Genomic DNA, 21,137 nt, shown 5'->3' with positions numbered 1-21,137 from the left:
CAAATCTCTTCTAAAGAGAATGACTAAAATACCGTTCATAGGCCAAGAGTTGAACGGACAACTAACTTAGTGGAAACATACATGATGATATATGTGGTTCACTGGGCATAGTTGTGTGCGGGAGATTCTTCTACTTCATGAAAACTTCCAACAATGAATTGAGTATATATATGTGGATATATTTATTCGATAAGGAAGAAGTTTGAAACATTTGAATGGATTCAAATAAATTTCAGCATGAAGTGGAAATCATCGTAATAGAAAAGTCAAATATCTATGATTGGATCATGGTGGAAATATTTGAATTACGATTTTTAGCGAACATCTAAGAGAGTTATGAAATTCTTCTACAACTCACGTTTCTTGGAGTATCATAGTGATGATGGTGTATCCGAGAGACGTATCCAAATAGTGCATCATCATAATCCGTTGAAATGACACCATACGAGTTATGGCATGGGTATAAACCCTAATAGTCCTTAATTTAATTTTGGTATGCATAGCATAAGTAAATAAGTTTACAACCAAAATCGGATGAATGTCTTTGTTGGTTATCCCAGAGAATTGATTGGGAATTCTTTCCACTATGGAGACAAAGACAAAAGTGTTTGTCGATGTTTCTTATTTCCAAGAAATTGTTTCTAGCGAAGTATTTGAGTGGGAGGACAATAGAACTTGATAAGGCTGATGAACCTGAGCATGATGATCATAGTAGCGCAACATCAGAAATGGTTCTGGAAGCGGCCACGATGATCATGGCTCCCATGTCTACAAAGTGTTATAGTCATGGAGATCAAAGTACCTATTGAACCTTGTAGGTATGGTTTACTTTGTGATCAAATAAATGATTTGTGAACAAATGATTGATTTTGAACAATGATAAACCAACTACATACAAAGAAGTTATGATGAGCCCTAACTCTTTTCAAATGGCTATGCGCCATGAAATCCAAGATAGGTGAATACTTTTTGAAAGTAAATGGATCTATAAAATTGATGGACTTGGATGGAATATCCTTGAAGAAGCTCGACTTGTCGAAAACTTGTTTACGACAAAGTTCAAAGAGTTGAATACGATAAGATTAGATCTTCCGTAGCGATGCTTATAGTCTATGTGGATTATTCTAGTAATCACTACATATTTCTTTTATGAAGATATGCTAGTAGGATGGCAAAATACATTACTTAACGGAAGTGTGTACTAAAGGTGTATACAAGATACAACCAAGAGTTTTGCTGGTCCGTGAAATACTAGATAGGTATACAAACTTCACTGGATGAAGTGAGTATCACGGAGTTGGAATCTTCACCGGATGAAATGATCAAAGAGTTATGATTTCATCAGAAATGATGAAGAAGCTTGCATTTGCAAGAAATTAAGTGGGAGCGCTGAGACATAGTTATAATATTATATGTGGATGACATATCATTGATTATAAATGATGTAATTATATACTTGATTAAAAGGTTTCATTGAGAATTAACTTCAATGAAAGGATATGAACTGAAACATATTTCGTGTCAAGATCTATTAAGATAGATTGAAACATATAATAAGTTTAAAGTACATAGAATGAATATTGAAGTAGTTCAATATAAAAATATTAAGAAGGTGTTCTTTTCCATGTGAAGGTTTAACAAGACTTGAGTGTATTTGACACTCAATGAGTAAAAACACATGAGTGATTTTAGATCACGTATAATATGTACAAAATCAAATGTCTTGTGCTCTAAAAAGTTAGGAGCATATACCAGAATGATTCATGTGATGATCATTGGACGATAGTAGAATATCCCTGAGTGCTTTAGAAGAACTAAGGATATATATATATAGTTTTTTATGGGTAATGACAAACAAATCGCTATAAGGTGTTGCACCGATATTAGTTTGGTCACATATAAAAATAAAATTTCAATCTAAATTAGGCTAAGTGTGGTTTAAAAGGTAGCACAATGATCTAGAAGAAGTCTATGCTAGATTTAGATGAGTTCTCAATATTGTGACGGATTCTACAAACAAAGGCAGAGTATGTCATTGTTTTGACAATGACTGAGGATGTTTAAGTCGAGAAGTTCTTTGAGAACTTGGTGTAGTTCCGATAGTGTCAGAACTTTGAAGCTATATTGTGTGTGACAATATTAGTGATATATTTTAGACCGCGGAAATTAAGGTTCCACCAGAAGACTGAACATATATGATTAAATGCCGACTCATTTGGAAAATGAGTGATGCGTTGAGACGCAAATGAATTGCAAAATACATACGTTTCTGAGCATGTCAGATCCGTTGACTGAAACCTCTCCCGTGAGCAAAACATGATAAGCACCAGAAGGCCAAGGTGTTATATCTTTACAAATGTAAACTAGATTATTGACTCTAGTGCAAGTGGGAGACTGTTGGAGATATGCCCAAGAGGCAATAAGAAAGTGGTTATTTAAATATATCTTTGAGTTTATGATAAATGTTTGCATACCATGCTATAATTGTATTAACTGAAACATTGATACATGTCTGTTATGTAAACAACAAGGAGTCCCAAGTAAGCCTCTTGTATAACTAGCTTGTTGATTAATAGATGATCATGGTTTTGTGATCATGAACATTGGATGTTATTAATAACAAGGTTATGTCATTGGATGAATGATATAATGGACACACACCCAAATAAGCGTAGCATATGATCGCGTCATTAAGTTCAATTTGCTATTAGCTTCAGATACATAGTTACCTAGTCCTTCGACCATGAGATCATGTAAATAACTTATACCGGAAGGGTACTTTGATTACATCAAACGCCACTGCGTAAATGGGTGGTTATAAATATGGGATTAAGTATTCGGAAAGTGTGAGTTGAGGCATATGGATCAAGAGTGGGATTTGTCCATCCCGATGACGGATAGATATACTCTGGGCCCTCTCGGTGGAATGTCGTCTGATTAGCTTGCAAGCATGTGAATAGTTCACAAGAGATGATATACCACGGTACGAGTAAAGAGTACTTGTCAGTGATGAGGTTGAACAAGGTATGGAGATACCGATGATCGAACCTCGGACAAGTAAAGTATCGCGTGACAAAGGGAATCGGTATCGTATGTAAATGGTTCAATCGATCACTAAGTTATCGTTGAATGTGTGGGAGCCATTATGGATCTCTAGATCCCGCTATTTTTTATTGGTCGGAGAGGAGTCTCGACCATGTCTGCATAGTTCATGAACCATAGGGTGACACACTTAAGGTTTGATGTCGTTTTAAGTAGATATGGAATATGGAATGGAGTTCGAATGTTTGTTCGGAGTCTCGGATGGGATCCAGGACATCACGAGGAGGTCCGAAATGGTCCGGAGAATAAGATTCATATATAGGAAGTCACTTTCCAAGTTTGGAAATGATCCGGTGCATTTATGGAAGGCGCTAGAATGTTCTAGAACTTTCCAGAAGAAATCACCATGGAAGGTGGAGTCCCGGTTGGAATCCACCAACCCTAACCAGCCAACCAAGTGGGAGGGTGGAGTCCATGGTGGACTCCACCTCCTTGGCCTACCAAGCAAGGGGGAAAGGGAGAGTCCCTGTCCCTCTAGGTTTCGTCCATATGGAAGTTTTGAATTGGGGTCTTATTCAAACTTTTGGGCAAAGCCTTAGGCATTCCACCTACATAATGAGGAGGAGAGGGAGGGGCATCCTAGACCTGGCCGCACCACCAAAGGGGCCCCCTGGTCGGCGCCCCTAGCCACCCCCTCTCTCCCAAACCCTAGCCTCACTCCTCCTCCATCTTCTCCCACAGTGCTTAGGCGAAGCCCTGCCGGAGATATCCACCACCACCGACACCACACCGTCGTGCTGTCGGGATTCCGAGAAGGATCTACTACTTCCGCTGCCCGCTGGAACGGGGAGAAGGACGTCGTCATCAACACCGAACGTGTGACCGAGTACGGAGGTGCTACCCGACTGTGGCACCGTCAAGATCTTCTACGCGCTTTTGAAAGCGGCAAGTGATCGACTACAACAACAACGAGATCTAATCTCGTAGGATTTGGAAATCTTCGAGGGTTAGTCTCATGATCTTCTCGTTGCTACCATCTTCTATATTGGATCTTGGCTTGTTATTCGTTCTTGCGGTAGGAAATTTTTGTTTTCTATGCTACGAATCCCATCAGTCAACACTTGTGTTGTTCTATTGCTCTTTTCTGAATTGCTTCATGGTTGTGATTGCTAACTTATTCTTACGCCATGCTAGTGGTATGTGGTGTTTCGCGTGCGGGTTCGAGGAATGTACGGCTCATGGAGAAGTCTGTCAAGATCAAGTCAATGGCTACTCCAACAACAGCTACCGAGGATATGCAACATTGGAGGAGGCACAACAATAGTACCTCACCTTCCTGGAAGAGGAGCTCCTGGAAGATCAGGCCATCGATGATGCAGTGCCATTAGCACAGCTGCCACCGGAGGAAGTACATGCTCTACAAGGAGCACCGCCGGAGGTACATCCCAGCCGGGTCAAAGATTACATCATCGTCTTCCTCATCGTGGTGATCGTATTCTTCTGAGTGGTCTATGATCGTATGTAATATGCCATGGCATGGTAATCTCACTCTATTTGAATTGTGGTAAGGATATGGAACTGTGATTTGAGCAACCACAACTGATTCATGTTTTCCTGCGTCCAAGATGGGCTGGAAATGGGCAACCAAACGATGGGGCATGGGTTCCTTCTCCGGCGCGCAAAAGGCCGCACAGGCTACCAAACGACCCGCGAAAACTGGCCCATGGCCCATTCGCGACGCGCAAGGGCTGCCATCTCGCTAGTGCAGTCATGCAGGAATTCGGCCCAGGCAACCAAACGCGCCATGTGGTGTGGAGTGGAGCCGTGGTCCGTCTCAGGAGTGAGCTTTGGGCGCGTTTAGTTGACGTTTCTGTGGAGCCAGGCCCTAGAACAATGCACACCGTTGGAAACGATAGAAAATACGTTGTTCCCACTTCGTTTGGTGGCCTGTGCTGAAATTTCTGGGCTGTGAAGAGATTTTGGGCTGGTTGTTTGGTTGTGGGTGCGTCCTGCATGCATGTGAGGCTGCAATGTGAGGGCCCAACAACCTGACACTGAAAACCAAGGGAATCGAGAAATGCCACATTTGGGCGTAGCTGTGGAGCCTGGCCCGATGCCCTTTTTGACTGCTTTAAGTTCCATGTCGTAAAGTCAGTTTTGGACCGTGTTGTTTGGTTTCCCATAAAAAGGAATCTTTCTCACCCCATGCAGTCTACACTTCCATTCATGCTACCAAACGCGCCCTTTGTGTCGGTGGCAGGGATGTGCCACGGCCCACGGGGAGTGTGAAACTGACGTGATGCCATCTGCATTTTCTGTTGGATACTCATGTCACGGGGGGGGGGGGGGGGGTGAGCTAAAATACAGATTTTAGGCCCTACGGTAACTCAGGTTTATGAGTCCCCATGAGCCACATATTTTCGTTTTTTCTTCTTCTTTTTGATGATCAATACCACATATATCATTAATAACAAATAGTATATGGTAAAGATTCACAACTAAGTTCAACGATTACATAATAATAAATTTTAAAAGAAATTAGCAAATCTTCGAGTTCTTCAAACTCTTTCTTCTTCCATAACATAATCATGTACTTTTATGAAGACATCTAAAGATACATACCAAAATATTAACATGTAATTACCAATGAAAGTTTTCCTATAATTTTAGTTTGAGTCGTAATGTCAAGGCTACGTGCACGTGTGCAACTATTGAAGTATTCAATCAACATCGATAAGAGTACTAACACCACTATGACAAGGAAAAATAACCGAATAACTTGGTCGATGTCGCCGAGGATCCGGAAGTACGAATCACTGATATGTCTCAAACGTATCTATAATTTTTGATGCTCCATGCTTGTTTTACATCAATTCATATATGTTTTGCTTATATTTCGTTGCACTTTTACATGATTTCCGGTACTAACCTATTAACAAGATGCCATAGTGCCAGTTCCCCCTTTTCTGCTATTTTTGTATTTCAAAAGAGTTGCACATGAAATATTCTCAGAATTGGACGAAACAAAAGTCGAAGTCAATATTTTACCGAAACGAAGACGAAGTCTAGAGGGGGGTCGAGGAAGTTCCACAGGGTGGCCAGATGTACCCTAGGCGCGGCCTAGTCCTAGCCCGCGCCTAGGGGTGGTCTGGGCCACCAGGCCTCCACCGACCCCGCCCTTCCGCCTATATAAAGCTCCCGACGCAAAAACCCTAAATATACCAGCCTTCACCCACGAAAAGTTCCGTAGCTCCGCCGTCGTCGCAGACAAGATCCGTGGGACATAAGTCTCTGTTCCGGCACCCTGTCGGGATGGGAAATTGCCCCCGGAGCCATCTCCATCGACTCCACCGCCATCTCCATCACCGTTGCTGACTCCCATGATGAGGAGAGAGTAGTTCTCCCCCGGAGCTGAGGGCTCTACTGGTAGCTATGTGGTTTATCTCTCTCCCATGGTGTGATCTTTATGTGACCATGAGCTTTGTAATCTGGATGTCATTATGCTATTCAAGTGGGTTTTACTTATGTAATCTCCGGAGACTCCTTGTCCCACTTGTGTAAAGGTGACGGTGTGTGCACCATGTGGGTCTCTTAGGCTATATTTCACAGAATACTTGTTCACTGAATTATGATTTGAGTTGGATGTCTCTATGAAATTGTGGTGTGTTAGTACCTCCTATCAATTCTCAAAGTGACGGAGTGGGGTGTTCATTAGTACTTGGAAATACATCTTTAAGGTTTGCTTTTGCAGCCCTACACAATGAATTAGTGTTCGTTATCCAACCGGAGAGTAGTTCAGAGTAGCATAGTGATGTGCTTATATTTATATTCCTTTACGATAACATTGTTGAGAGTGACCACTAGTGAAAGTATGATCCCTAGGCCTTGTTTCCAAGCATCGAATCATCATTTATTTACTATTTTACTGCATGTTTACTTGCTACCATATTTATTTCAGATTGTTATTACCACTCATATTCATCCTTATCACTTGCATTTTACTATCTCTTCGCCGAACTAGTGCACCTATACATCTGACTACTGTATTGGGTGTGTTGGGGACACAAGAGACTTCTTTTATCTTAATTGCAGGGTTGCTTGAGAGGGATATCCTTGACCTCCACCTCCCTGAGTTCGATAAACCTTGGGTGATCCACTTAAGGAAAACTTGCTGCTGTTCTACAAACCTCTGTATTTGGAGGCACAACACTGTCTACAAGAATAGAAGTGTGCGTAGACATCAAGTCCTTTTCTGGCACCTTTGCCGGGGAGGTAAGGTAAAAGGTACTCACATCCTATGGCTTCTAAGTCTTTTAGTTGCTGGTGAGTACTCGAAGTTATTTAATTTAGATTCTGCAATTATATCTCTTTGATTCTTGTTTTTATTTTCACTAGTTAGGCTTAATGGAAAACAACAACAAATATTAGGGAGCTTTATTGTATTTATCTTGAGTTAGGACATGTGGTGTTTGAAGAGAATATTAGAAAACCTATGTAACTTTACTTGCATGCTGGTAGCAATGTTATTAGTATGAATTCTTTGAACACCATAATTGCTAATGCTATGGAAAGGTCTAAGCTTGGGAAAGCTAGTTTTTTTAAAAATGATCTTTTAAGTTCTCTAGCTTTGGAGGAGGAAATTTGCTATGATGACACTACGCCTCCAATATATGATGATTACAATGATGATCATGTTATTTCCAGTCCACATACTATTGAGGAGAAAATTAATTGTGATTACAATATGCCTCCTATATTTGATGATTATAGTGATGAGAATAATAATGATAGTTATTTTGTTGAATTTTCTCCCACTACAATTAATAAGAATGACTATGTTTATGTGGAGAGTAATAATATTTTATGCATGTACCTCATGATAAGAATGTTTTATGTGATAGTTATATTGTTGAGTTTATTCATGATGCTACTGAAAGTTATTATGTGAGAGGAAAAATATGGTTGTAGAAGTTTTCATGTTACTAAAACACCTCTCTATATGCTGAAAATTTTGAAGTTGCTCTTGTTTATCTTCCGATGCTTGTCAATTTGTTCTTTGTGAATCTATTTGTGTACAAGATTCCTATGTATAGGAAGTGGGTTAGACTTAAATGTGTTTTATATTTGGTTCTTGATGGTTTAATTCATATTTTTTATGTGAGCATCTTCTCAAACTACTGCGCCTAGCTGAAAGGCGTAAAAGAAAACACTCTTGGGAGATAATCCATGTTTATTTTCTGTAATTTTTCTTTTTGTTGAGTCTTGGAAGTTATACCCCTGTAATAAATCTCTCCTTATCATTTTTATTTCGCTTTTCTGCCAAGAATAGCCTCTAATAGGAAGGAAGTAAGATTTGGGGATGTTGCTGTCCTGAAAACAGATTCTGTGTTGTCACCATAAAAATTCGTAAAAATAGCCAGAGAAGAATTTTGAGCTTTCATTTTTTGTGAATATGCCCCAGGTTATTTTCTAACTTTCGTTAGTTGACCACTTTTCGAGATAAGCAACAGAGGATTTTGTAAAAAATCGATCTTTACCTATTGTTCTGTGTTGACATATTTCTGCACTATTTACATTTGCCTCTTAAATCTCTTTCTTTTTCAGTTCTTTTGATCAAAGAGCTTTTTTTAGGAGTTGCTACAGTATCTAATGTTTTAATATATGTTTGATATATGTTAGTACTGAATCCAAGTGGATTTGTTTATTTTGATTGTACTAATGTTGCTAATGAAGAATTGTGTGAAATTTTGTATGAAGAAAGTTTTCAAGTGTAGAGAGAGAAAAACGATATCATGAGATGAATAATAGACAAAAGATCAAGCTTGGGTACAAGCGTCAAAGCTTGGGGATGCCCAAGGCATCCCCTCTTCATCAACAAAGCAACATGTCATCTCTCTAAGCGTTATATTTTTATTGCTTCATATGTTATGTGTTGTTATTGGAGCATCTTTATTTTGTTTTTAGTTTTATTTTGTTTTGTTTGTTGTAGCATATGGTTGGATCCTATCATTCTTGTGTGGGAGAGAGACACGCTCTGTTTTCATTGCATAGAACGCTATAATTTTCGCTCTTATTGTTCTGCGAGTGTTCTACTTTTCCAGTACTGCGTTTAGCTCTTGTTGTTTCACTCGAATTTTGTTTAGAGCTCGTTAGTATTGCTTATTTATGTATGATTAGCTCTCTGGTCCATATTGATTTTCATCTCTGAGAGTTATTTCAAATAAGTTGATTGGTGTTGGATACGAGTAAAAAGTTTCATGCCTATAGTGATGCAAAAGGAACCTTGTCTAGACTGTGGCATAGACTTTGACATGTTATGTTGGATGTTATTCTTGTCATATGCTTAGTATTTATTGTTGTAGCATGACTTGTTTCAAATGGCTGAGAGTGCATAATATTTCATTGAAATAATCATGTGTTGTTTCTATCATAAAAGCCTAATATTGTGGTATTCTCCCTTAATGCTTTATTGGGTTTAGTTGGCCCATGCTTATACCATGTTATGAATATAACCAGTCAACTAAAGCATCTATATCATTTAGTTTTTGACTTGTAATATCACTTTATGCTTTGATTGATTATGTTTTGTCGCTATGCATGATTATGGCCATTATTGCTCTCTTAGTTGGTCGCTCCTAGTCTTTTGCTAACCTTCGCCTATGCTGAGTATGATTTTTAATCGTGCATCCAACCACCATGAAACAAAGTTTTCCAATTGTGTCCACTGATACGCGTACAGCACGCGTCCGTTGGGAACCCCAAGAGGAAGGTGTGATGCGTACAGCGGCAAGTTTTCCCTCAGTATGAAACCAAGGTTTATCGAACCAGTAGGAGCCAAGAAGCACGTTGAAGGTTGATGGCAGCGAGATGTAGTGCGGCGCAACACCAGGGATTCCGGCGCCAACGTGGAACCTGCACAACACAACCAAAGTACTTTGCCCCAATGAAATAGTGAGGTTGTCAATCTCACCGGCTTGCTGTAACAAAGGATTAGATGTATAGTGTGGATGATGATTGTTTGCAGAGAATAGTAGAACAAGTATTGCAGTAGATTGTATTGATGTAAAAGAATAGGACCGGGGTCCACAGTTCACTAGAGGTGTCTCTCCCATAAGATAAATAGCATGTTGGGTGAACAAATTACAGTTGGGCAATTGACAAATAGAGAGGGCATGACAATGCACATACATGTTATGATGAGTATTGTGAGATTTAATTGGGCATTACGACAAAGTACATAGACCGCTATCCAGCATGCATCTATGCCTAAAAAGTCCACCTTCAGGTTATCATCCGAACCCCCTCCAGTATTAAGTTGCAAACAACAGACAATTGCATTAAGTATGGTGCGTAATGTAATCAATAACTACATCCTCGAACATAGCATCAATGTTTTATCCCTAGTGGCAACAACACATCCATAACCTTAGGGGTTTTTGTCACTCCCCCAGATTCACGGAGACATGAACCCACTATCGAGCATAAGTACTCCCTCTTGGAGTTACAAGCATCAACTTGGCCAAAGAATCTACTAGTAACGGAGAGCATGCAAGATCATAAACAACACATAGATTGATAATCAACATAACATAGTATTCTCTATCCATCGGATCCCAACAAACACAACATATAGCATTACAGATAGATGATCTTGATCATGTTAGGCAGCTCACAAGACCCGACAATGAAGCATAATGAGGAGAAGACAACCATCTAGCTACTGCTATGGACCCATAGTCCAGGGGTGAACTACTCACTCATCACTCCGGAGGCGACCATGGCGGTGTAGAGTCCTCCGGGAGATGAATCCCCTCTCCAGCAGGGTGCCGGAGGCGATCTCCTGAATCCCCCGAGATGGGATTGGCGGCGGCGTCTCTGGAAGGTTTTCCGTATCGTGGCTCTCGGTACTGGGGGTTTCGCGACGAAGACTATATGTAGGCGGAAGGGCAGGTCAGGGGGCCACACGAGGGGCCCAGACGACAGGCCGGCGCGGCCAAGACACAGGCGCGCCGCCCTAGTGTCCGGCCACCTCGTGGCCCCACTTCGTCTCCTCTTCGGTCTTACGGAAGCTTCGTGTGAAAATAGGCCCCCGGGCGTTGATTTCGTCCAATTCCGAGAATATTTCCTTACTAGGATTTCTGAAACCAAAAACAGCAAGACAAAGAATCGGCTCTTCGGCATCTCGTTAGTAGGTTAGTGCCGGAAAATGCATAAATATGACATAAAGTATGCATAAAACATGTAGATATCATCAATAATGTGGCATGGAACATAAGAAATTATCGATACGTCGGAGACGTATCAGCGTCCCCATGCTTAGTTTCTGCTCGTCCCGAGCAGGTAAACGATAACAAAGATAATTTCTGGAGTGACATGCCATCATAACCTTGATCATACTATTGTAAGTATATGTAATGAATGCAGCGATCAAAACAATGTAAATGACATGAGTAAACAAATGAATCATATAGCAAAGACTTTTCATGAATAGTACTTCAAGACAAGCATCAATAAGTCTTGCATAAGAGTTAACTCATAAAGCAATAATTCAAAGTAAAGGCATTGAAGCAACACAAAGGAAGATTAAGTTTCAGCGGTTGCTTTCAACTTGTAACATGTATATCTCATGGATAGTTGTCAATGCAAAGTAATATAACAAGTGCAATATGCAAATATGTAGGAATCAATGCATAGTTCACACAAGTGTTTGCTTCTTGAGGTGGAGAGAGATAGGTGAACTGACTCAACATAAAAGTAAAAGAATGGTCCTTCAAAGAGGAAAGCATCGATTGCTATATTTGTGCTAGAGCTTTGGTTTTGAAAACATGAAACAATTTTGTCAACGGTAGTAATAAAGCATATGTGTTATGTAAATTATATCTTACAAGTTGCAAGCCTCATGCATAGTATACTAATAGTGCCCGCACCTTGTCCTAATTAGCTCGGACTACCTGGATTATCATCGCAATGCACATGTTTTAACCAAGTGTCACAAAGGGGTACCTCTATGCCGCCTGTTGATACGTCCAAAACGTATCTACTTTCCCGAACGCTTTTGCTATTGTTTTGCCTCTAATTTGTGTATTTTGGATGCAACTAACACGGACTAACGCTGTTTTCAGCAGAACTGTTCTGGTGTCTCGTTTTTGTGCAGAAATCCAACTTTCGGGAAAATCCTCGGAATTTATGCAGAAGGCCCTATTTTCCCAGAAAACTGACGGAGCCAGAAGGACAGGTCAGGTGGAGGCCCGAGGGCCCCACACCATAGGGCGGCGCGGCCCAGGGGGGCCCGCGCGGCCATGTGGTGTGGCCCCCTCGGCCGGCCTCCGACGCCCTCTTTCGGACTATTTATCGGCCTCGACCTAAAAACGCACGGAGAGAAGTCGAAGTCGCCAGAAACCCTCCAGAACGCCGCCACATCGCGAAACTCCGTCGTGGGAGCCAGAAGTCTCCGTTCTGGCACTCCGCCGGGACGGGGAATTGGAGGAGATCATCGCCATCATCACCGCCAACGCCTCTACATCAACCAGCCAAGTTTCCCCCATCCATGTGTGAGTAATTCCCCCGCTGTAGGCCGAAGGGGATGGTAGGGATTGGATGAGATTGGTCATGTAATAGCATAAGATTGTTAGGGCATAGTGCCTAGTGTCCGTAATTGGTACTTTGATGATATTGTTGCAACTTGTTATGCTTAATGCTTGTCACTAGGGCCCGAGTGCCATGATCTCAGATCTGAACATGTTATTGTTTCATCAAGATATTCATTGTTTATGGTCTTACCTATAAGTTGTATACACATGTCGCTGTCCGGAACCAATGGCCCCGAAGTGACAAGAATTGGGACAACCGGAGGGGATGGTAGCGATGTGAGGATCACATGTGTTCACGGAGTGTTAATGCTTTGCTCCGGTACTCTATTAAAAGGAGTACCTTAATATCCAGTAGTTTCCCTTGAGGCCCGGCTGCCACCGGCTGGTAGGACAAAAGATGTTGTGCAAGTTTCTCATTGCGAGCACGCACGACTATATATGGAACACATGCCTATTGATTGCTTTGTACTTGGACACCGTTTTATTATTATCTGCAAATGCCCTGCTATGATTGTTACATGAGTTTCTCTCATCCATGCAACGCCCGTTCATCCGTCCCCGTGCCTACAGTATTTTAATCCTGCTGTTTACTAAAATCACTACTGCTGTCTTTGTTACTCTGTTGCTGTTATTTCGCTACTGCTACTGCCATAAAACTGTTACTACTGATAAACTCTTGCGAGCAAGTCTGTTTCCAGGTGCAGCTGAATTGACAACTCCGCTGTTAAGGCTTCCAAGTGTTCTTTGTCTCCCCTTGTGTCGAATCAATAAATTGGGTTTTACTTCCCTCGAAGACTGTTGCGATCCCCTATACTTGTGGGTCATCAAGACTATTTTCTGGCGCCGTTGCCGGGGAGCATAGCTTTATTTGGAAGTTCACTTGGATTGATATTGTTTGCTGCAAATTCTCCATCATGGGTAAACCTCGCGATTCTAAAATCGCCATATTACCATCCACTACAAGAAAAGGTACAATTCTGAGTACCTCCGCTACACTTGATTCACCATCTGTGATTGATAAACTTGTTTCACCGCCACATGCTTCACATGCGGGTACTTCTGCTGAATCTGAAAACTCTCATAATATTGATAATATTTCTGTTGTGCTTGATGATAGTGGTTCATTGGGATCCTTTCTAGATGCTACAATTGCTAGGTCTAGACAAATTGAAAATACTGAAACTCCTAATGCTAGTACACCTGTTAATTCACCTGAACTTGATTATTTTAGTGATGATCCTGATGAAGATTATGTGGAGCTTAATGATGATTTTATTGAAAAATGCAATGCTACTACTGATGCAAGAAAAATTAAAAAGTTGCTTGCAGAACATGCTGTTAGATATAAAGCTGTCTCGATCCTAAGTTTGCCACATCTCCTATAAACATTAAGGATAAAGATTATGATTTTTCTCTTGATCTATCTCATATAGCTATTGTTGAGAAAACACCCTTTTGTGGTACTGAAAAAGAAAGTGCTGTTGAACACATGATTGAGTTATCTACTCTAAGTAGCTTGTTTTCTGATGATGTCAAGATGCGTACTTACTTTGTTGCTAAAATCTTTCCATTCTCATTAAAGGATGATGCTAAAACTTGGTATAATAGTTTGCCACCTAATTCTATTAAAAGTCCAAAAGAATTGCTTGATGTTTTCTTCCGTAAATACTTTCCTGCTAGTGCTCAACATATTGCTTTGCAGAGAATTTATAATTTTGACCAGGGAGATGGAGAGAAATTGCCTGAGGCTTGGGCGAGATTTTGCTCTCTTATTAGAGCTCGGCCTGACCATGATTTGGAAAAGCATGATTTACTTGATATATTTTATAGTGGACTAACCATTGAGTCTAGGGCATACCTGGATAGTTGTGCTGGTTGTGTTTTCAGGAAAAGAACTCCAGACGACGCTGAAGAATTATTGGCTAAAATAGGCCGGAATCATGATGATTGGACTACGCCTGAACCAACTCCAACGCCAATATTAAAGAAGAGGGGTTTGATTAAATTAAATGATGAAGATATGAGGGAAGCCAAGAAGTCTCTCAAGGAGAAAGGTATTAAATCTGAAGATGTGAAGAATCTTCCTCCCATAGAAGATATATGTGAGATAATTCCCCCTTCATCCATGATTAAGGTAAACTCCCTTCAACGCTTTACTAGGGAAGATATTCCGTATTCGAAACCTCCTGCACAATGCTTAGATGAGTTTGATAATTATATTGTTAAGCAAGAAAATTTTAATATGAGAGTAGAGAATCATTTAATGGAAAATTCTCGAGCTATTAGTGAATTACATGATATTGTAGAAAGAACCTCCAATGATGTTAAGATGCTTGTTAAACATTTTCATATGGTTCAAACTCAAATTGATCAACTCACTAAAGTGCAAAATGACTTGTTAGGGAATAATTCTAAAGAGAAACATGCTTATGAAGTAACAACTAGAGGTGGTGTCTCTACCCAGGATCCTCTATATCCTGAAGGGCATCCCAAAAGAATTGAACAAGATTCTCAACGCATTGAACCTAGTGCTCCTTCTAAGAAGAAAAAGAAGAAGAAACATAAAAATGTTGTAGAATCCTCTGAACCTGCTAATGATCCTAATAGTATTTCTATTTCTGATGCTGAAACTGAAAGTGGTAATGGACATGATAAAGATAATGATAAGAATGATGCTCCTGATAAAGAAGAGGTTGAAGAAGAACCTGAAAAGCATGCTAAAAATAAAAAGTACACTAAAGAAGATTTTATTGCTGAGAAACATGGTAATGAAAGAGAACCTTGGGTTCAAAAGCAAATGCCTTTTCCTGCTAAGAAACTAAAATCAAAGGAAGAAGAACACTATAATAAATTTTGCGATTGGATGAAACCTTTATTCTTGCAAATCCCTTTGACTGATGCTATTAAATTGCCTCCTTATTCAAAGTATATGAAAGATATTGTTACTAACAAAAGAAAAATCCCCAATGAGGAAATTTCCACTATGCTTGCTAATTACTCTTTCAATGGCAAAGTGCCAAAGAAGTTGGGCGACCTGTATACCTACTATTCCTTGTTCTATTAAGAATAATTATGTTAAAACTGCTCTATGTGACTTGGGAGCCGGTGTTAGTGTTATGCCTTTTTCTCTTTATAAGAGACTTTATTTAGATAAGTTGATACCTACTGATATATCTTTGCAAATGGCTGATAAATCTACTGATATTCCTGTTGGTATATGTGAGGATGTTCCTGTTCAAGTTACTACTAACTGCTTGATATTAACTGATTTTGTTGTGTTGGAAATGCCTGAAGATGATAATATGTCTATTATTCTTGGGAGACCTTTTCTTAACACCGCAGGGGCTGTTATTGATTGCAATAAAGGAAAGGTTACTTTCAATGTTGATGATAGGGAGCATACCGTTTATTTTCCCAAGAGGATTGAGAAAGCGTGTGGAGTTAATACTATTTCTAATGTGAGAACTATCAAAGTGGGAACTATTGATTGTCCTATATATGAGCCTAAAGAAGAATATCAAACTCTCGTGATTGGATCCATATCAATACAATTCAAGGTAACATGATTGATTTGAGGTTTATTTCTTCTTATGCTATGTAAAATTTATTTGGTGGCAAGACTTGATCAACCTTGTTAACGAATACTTTTTATATGCATAGAGGAGGTAAACAACATCTCTTTCTTCCTCCACTTGCTCTAGTTGCTGTAGCATTTTTAATTTGCAAAGTTCCTTAGTTAATTGGAGATTTCAAAATTTTCCTGGCCAGTAATAATAAACTAAATACCCGTAAATGTGCATTTTTCAAAGTTTTCAAAAATTCACAAAAATTATACCGTTGGTCCTATTTTTCGATGAGGCACCTGGGAGCACCAGAGGCTGACCTGTGGGGCACCACAGGGTGCCACACCACAGGCCGGCGCAGCCAAGAAGGGGGGCGCGCCACCCTGTGGTGTGGGCCCCTCCTTGCCCCACTATCTCATCTCTTTCTCCCAGCATCTTCTCTCTCCCGAAAAAACTCGAACCAGCTTTCTCTCACTCGCGTTTTTGCTCAAGAGCTCAGGATTTCTCGATCTCTTTGCTCAGCCCAGATTTCTGTCTGAAATTTGGCACATTTGCTCTTCGGTATGTGACTCCTCCGCCTATCCAAGTAGAATTTTGTTTGGTTGAGTATATCTTGAATATTTTGCTGCTGTAGGTAACATGTTTAGTGAGCTTGCATGCTTGTTCTAAGTTGTATAAACTAGTTTTGATGCATGATTAGTACTCTAGCAAGTTCCTATGGTAGTTTCCCTCAATTATATGTCACCAAATCAAATTTTATATCACTTGTTGAAAATTTCAGAGAAGAGATGAAGAAGTTCAACTTTGGAGAGTTGTTCAAGAAAGGAACAACCAGCACCGGGAGGCCTTCTAGGGCCGCCACCCGGCTTAGGCGATCGTACAATGAGGATATCATCGCGCCTAGCTTCGCGCCCGAAGAGGACAACGGGGCTCCTAATGCTTCGTCTTTTCCATGCTATGATTTTCTGAGAAATGCAGGGATATTGGAGGATTTCTTCACCCTTGTCAATAGGGCGGGCTTAGCCACCTATGTGGGAGATGAAAGGGAGCAATACTACATGCTCACCAAAATCTTCGTCGAGAGCTTCAAGTTCCACAACAAGCAATATGAGCCGACAGTTGCATTCAAGATCTATGGTAATCCTGTTACTATGGAATTGGAAGATTTTTGTCGTGCATTGGATATTGCCCCTGTAGGTATAGCAAGTAGGATTGATGACAACCCCCGGGACTTGTTGGAGCTCTATCGAGGGATTACCGATGATGATTGTCGCACCATTCAGCGTGGCAAGATAAGGAACATTCAACTCCCCGCCATTAAGTATTTTGCATATTACATTGCTACTAGCATTCTTGGTAGGGAGAACACTAGCAATATTTCTAGTTACCATCTTGCTTTCTTGAATATTGCACTTACTGGTCGGACATCTTATCACCTTGGTTCTCTTATTGCTCGCCGCCTGTCTAATAGAGGGCCTATTTTTGGAGGAACTATTGCACTGCGCGTTTTAACATATCTAAGGCTTCCTCTTGATCCTAATGATGTGCCATTGGCCCCTAGGAGACTCGATATTGCTGCTATGAAGAGTCATCATTTTGTTACCACTGATTCTACTTTAGATAATATGGTCTATAGAATGTTGTTTGCTGACGGGGATGAGAAGGAAATCCCTCTTCCCCAACCAGGTTTGTTCAGTATTGACAGGTAATCATGGTCGTGCACTAAGGAGGAGGTGGACGAACATATGAAGATACAAGACTTCCACCAGCAGCATGACTCTGAGGACGCCGAGGCCTCCCACGACTACACTGTCACGTATCCGGGTGCTTCTTCTAGCACATGCCCGGAATATGATCCATCTTCGTCGTACTACGGAGATACTACCTCATGGTCTCGATGGGATTGAACTCCATTTAGGCCAAAAGCCTAAGCTTGGGGGGAGGTATACCGGCATCACTCATTCTTTGCATATTATGATTGCTGGATACTTGTACATACTTGTTTAGTCTCTTTGAGTGGTTTTCTAATGAGAGGGAGATGATATTTAGGGAAGTGCTGCCTGAAAACAGATTCTGGACTGTTACTAGAAAAATTCGTGCGCACAGCCAGAATGTTATTTTGAGCTGACAATTTTTGTGCAGGTTCCCCAGGTTGTTATCTAACTTTCATTAGTTGAACACTTTTCGAGCTGAGCAACGTAAGATTTTTTTAAAAATCGATTTCTGTACTGCTGTCAGGATTTGGCAGATTTCTGCCATCTGGCTTTTCTGTGTTTCTTTTAGTTTGCTATTTCTTGTTCTTGCTTTGTTTCTTTCCCAAAACATGAAAAGACCAAAAATATTTCTGTTGTTTCTCTTCACCATTTGTTTGCTTTGGTTTCTTGCATTTGCTTCGCTTTATTTGCTATTGCTAGTTTGCTATAAGAAAACCCAAAAAGATTTTGCTTTGTTTGTTTGTTTCCTTTTGTTCTTGTTCTCAAATTCGAAAACACCAAAAATATTTGCTGTTCTTCTTTGGTTTTGTAAAGTTCTTTATGAGTTCAATGGTCTTCGGTGGCTGGAGCGTGGTTTTCATTTCATATTATCCAAGCTATACAAGTGAAAAGGCAATAATGACGATCTACGACAATTGGATTGTGGTGAGAGGCTGGTATGAACTCTATTTGTTTTCATTTTTGTACATATACTCATCCATGTGAGCATGCTTGGTTGGTTCATGTGAGGTATATGTCATTTGAGAAAGTCTAGTAGTTTATGATCTCTCATGTTTAGCTCCAATTTATTAATATGAGTAGCATGTCATGGATGTTTGCTTGCATTGTTTTATTCATAAGTAAGTATGGCATTGTGGTATCCTCCTCTGAATAATTCGTTTATATCGACTTGGCACATGCTCACGCATGCATATGACTGAACAAAAAGTCAATTAAGCCTCGATGATCTATATTGCTTCAGAGTTCTTGTATCACTTTTATGCCTCCGTTAATTTATTTTGCCGCAAGCATGATTATGACGATTCGCTCTCTTGATTTGTCGCTCCCTAGTCTATTGCTAGCCTTCACTTGTACTGAGCGGGAACGCTGCTCGTGCTTCCAAACACATGAAAACCAAGTTATTCCAGAGTGTCCACCATAAATACCTATGCATGGCATTTCAAACCATTCCAAGTAAATTCTCATGCGCTACCTTTAAAACCTTCAAAATGCTTCTCAATTTGTGTTTATGTTTCATAGCTCATGAGGAAGTATGTGGTGTTTAGCTTTCAACCTTGTCATTTATTTCTGACGGACTCTCATATGGACTAGTGGCACATCCGCTTATCCAATAATTTTGCAAAAAGAGCTGGCAATGGGATTCCCAGTCCCGAATTAATTAACTTAAATAGACACTCCTCCATGGTTTGTGATTGTTGGACGGCACCCGAAGGATTCAGTTAGCCATGGCTTGTGTAAGCAAAGGTTGGGGGGAGTGTCATCATCATAATAAAACTAAAATAAAAAGGCACTCCTTCATGGTATGAGATTGTTGGCAGGCACCCGAGGATTCGGTTAGCCATGGTTTGTGTAAGAAAGGTTGGAAGGAGTGCCACATAAATGTGCAAATAATTCATGGGAGCCGCTCTTGGGAGTCCGGTTGGCGAGGTAGTTGGTGTACCCATTACCATTCGTTGACAACAATAAACACCTCTCAAAATAATTTTACTCCTGATTTCAAAAATGAAAAGCTCTAGCGCATGTTAATCCCTGCTTCCCTCTGCGAAGGGTCAATCTTTTACTTTTGTGTTGTGTCTCCATTCTTTCTTTGAGCATTATCTTGAGAGCACAACTGTCATTCTTAGTATAATATGCTTGTCTCAAAATATGATTGATTGTGGTATAACTTTGATGCTTTTATCTCTGACAATCACTACTTCTAGTCTTTCTATGAACTCCAGAGGTGCCCGGGCATTTATGTTTTGCCAATCAAATACAGGCAAGCGAGATACCACTTTATCATACTCTCTTATGAACATTGCAATCCTGCTTATATACATGATTCATGATGCTTATTATTAATTGTTGGTACCTCTCCATGATTGACATAGCTGTTAGATAATCTTATTTGCATGTATCTCATTATGAACTGCTTAAGTATTAGCCATAGCATGAGAATATATACATCATATGAGCAAATGTGTTCGTGAAAGTTCTTTTATCGCTCAGTTGTTAACTGAATTGCTTGAGGACAAGCAATAAGCTAAGCTTGGGGGGAGTTGATACGTCCAAAACGTATCTACTTTCCCGAACACTTTTGCTATTGTTTTGCCTCTAATTTGTGTATTTTGGATGCAACTAACACGGACTAACGCTGTTTTCAGCAGAACTGTTCTGGTGTCTCGTTTTTGTGCAGAAATCCAACTTTCGGAAAAATCCTCGGAATTTATGCAGAAGGCCCTATTTTCCCAGAAAATTGACGGAGCCAGAAGGACAGGTCAGGTGGAGGCCCGAGGGCCCCACACCATAGGGCGGCGCGGCCCAGGGGGGCCGCGCGGCCATGTGGTGTGGCCCCCTCGGCCGGCCTCCGACGCCCTCCTTCGGACTATTTATCGGCCTCGACCTAAAAACGCACGGAGAGAAGTCGAAGTCGCCAGAAACACTCCAGAACGCCGCCACATCGCGAAACTCCGTCGCGGGAGCCGAAGTCTCCGTTTACGGCACTCCGCCGGACGGGAATTGGAGGAGATCATCGCCATCATCACCGCCAACGCCTCTACATCAACCAGCCATGTTTCCCCCATCCATGTGTGAGTAATTCCCCCCTGTAGGTCGAAGGGGATGGTAGGGATTGGATGAGATTGGTCATGTAATAGCATAAGATTGTTAGGGCATAGTGCCTAGTGTCCGTAATTGGTACTTTGATGATATTGTTGCAACTTGTTATGCTTAATGCTTGTCACTAGGGC

This window comes from Lolium perenne, chromosome 7 (assembly GCF_019359855.2).
Source record: "Lolium perenne isolate Kyuss_39 chromosome 7, Kyuss_2.0, whole genome shotgun sequence".
NCBI classification, from domain to species: domain Eukaryota; kingdom Viridiplantae; phylum Streptophyta; class Magnoliopsida; order Poales; family Poaceae; genus Lolium; species Lolium perenne.
Note: the sequence above shows the minus strand (reverse complement) of the source record.